Below are 2375 nucleotides of genomic sequence, written 5' to 3'. Positions count from 1 at the left end.
AAATACAGAAGTGAAGATGTGTAACGTCTGAAAAAAGACTGCACTTTATAATGGATGCAAGTTCTTTCCTGAATCACTCATTCTGGGAAAAGACAGCAGCCTCCACACGAGCAGCCCCTTGGAGAGGCCCACAGAAGGAGGAACTGAGGCCTCATGAGTACAGCCAAGTAAGAGAACTTACATTCAATAAGCCAAGTTTTCAGAGGTTGCCAAACCAGATAAAAGCTTGACTACCACCTCAGGAGGGACCCTGAGGCTAAACTACCCAACTGGATTCTAGACCAATAGATATCAAGTGTAAGTTTTTTCAAACTATTCAATTTTGAGATAATATGTACAACACAAACAGTTCGAGGTATAATATCATTCACATCATACTTACACACAGAAGAGTTCTCCTATAAATATGGTAAAACTTAAAAAACACAAAACAAACCAAAACACCTAAAAACAGGAGTTGCCTGGCAGTCCAGTGGTTTGATTAGGACTCAGCCCTCTCACTGCCAGGATCCTGTGTTCGATCCCTGGTTGGGGAACTAATATCCTATGAAGCCACATGTTGTGACCAAAACCAAACATGCTGTCAAGTTCAAAGCTGTACCAGCAATAGATAACTATGCAACAGAGCTGTAGGCACAAGTTGCTGGGCATAAAGCTACCTATCATCTTGTTTACTGGCATGAAATGAACTCAGATGCTCCCCCACCCCCATCCAGTGGAGTTCAATTACTTAATGAAATAAAGCTCTTACAGGTGCAAAAATGAGCAAGTAATCCCATGTAAACATGTTAAATCACAACACATTTTCTTTGAATGAACCACTTTATTCATTTGGCCGTGCTGCTTGGCTTGTGGGGTCCCAGTTCCCTGACCAGAAGTTAAATCCAGACCACTGCAGTGAAAGCCAAGAATCCTAATCTCCAGGCCACAAGGGAATTCCCATACCTTCATTACTTTGCTTTTGTAGCTAAAACCTTAGGATATGTGCATTGCCCCATTTTAGCCTCACCAAGTGGTAGGAGTCAGCTCTACACAGCTTAAAACCCATGGTGCTCTTACTTTTTTTTTCTTTCAAGAATGCAGGAGAAAGCAAGCCAGTAGCCTCCCTGCCTGCTTTTAATGTTTCAACTCAGAGAGCTTCAGAGTGACCTGAAACCATGATTGCCCTGAAGTCACCACCCGCAATCAGGGTCAGCTAATCCCCAGGAGAACTCTCTCTCTACAGCAACATGTCAGCCCATGAATGAAAGGAGAAAAACGGAAGGCAAGAAAGACACAACTTTGTTCCTTATTGTAAAAATGTCTGTCACCTTACCTCAGGGGCACATTGAAAACCTGAGTGCCCTTCCCAGGCAGGAGAAGGTCACATCCTGGGGTCGGGCAGAGGGAAAGGTAAGGGTGAGTCACCTCTTCCTGAAACATTCTATCCCCCAGGCCCTACCTGGTCCTACCCTACAGATGCTGACCAGGTGTCTCACACTCAACCAGAGCAAGTGATTGAACTCCTCTTCCCTGAGCTTCTTCCTCCCACCTCCCTTCTCTCAGTAACAAACAAACAAACAAACAAACAAACAAATACCTCATCTGCCACCTTTCCGAACCAAAGGCCTGAATCTCGGGGCCCCCAGGGACAGGGGCAGCCCTGGAGTCCGAGGAGAGGCAGAGCAAACAGGAAAACGACCAAAGCGCCGCGGCAGTGGAGAGGCCACTAGATTGATTTTTTTTTTTTTTTTTTTTTTGCTGTGCCCGCCTGACTGTGTCTGGTTGCAGAACCGGGTTGGGCCCGAGTCATAAACCCGCGTGAAGATTTGTATATGTGTGTGTGTTTAAATATATTAAGTTCCACAGGAGACCTGGGAGGGGCGGGGGGCTGGGGGTATGACAGGCCCTTTCCGCGAGCTGGCTTGTCCCACCCCTAGGACAGGAAGGCTGCTGGAGAGCTGCTCCCACCCAGACTAGAGAGGGGAGAGGGCGAAAGGGGCCTGGGGCCTGTAGGCCCGGCCTCAAGCTCCCTTGGCCCTCAGAGGCCGTCCCGCCGAGCAAGGCCCCGCCAGATTGGGGATCTGAGAAACCCTTCCCTGGGCACTCTGGCACCACTTTGGCCGCACCAGGCCCCAGTCCTTACCGGTCCCCGTGGGCGGCGATGCCAGAACTGCCGGCAGCTCACCTGCACCTAAACAGTCCCTGGGTTAAGTCTGAGGAGGCAGGCCCGAGGGAACAATGCCTCCTCAGGCCTGGGACGCCGCTTCAACTGCCGGCGTGTCCGCTGCCAAGGACGATTGGTTGCCAGGTGTTGACGCCTGCAATCGGATTGGCCGCTAGGCCGAGTTCCGCGCATGCGCGCGCGGTGGCCCCCTCTGGAGGCAACTGCTGGG

Source organism: Bos taurus, chromosome Y, assembly GCF_002263795.3.
Source record: "Bos taurus isolate L1 Dominette 01449 registration number 42190680 breed Hereford chromosome Y, ARS-UCD2.0, whole genome shotgun sequence".
NCBI lineage: Eukaryota > Metazoa > Chordata > Mammalia > Artiodactyla > Bovidae > Bos > Bos taurus.
This window is presented reverse-complemented; position numbering follows the sequence as displayed.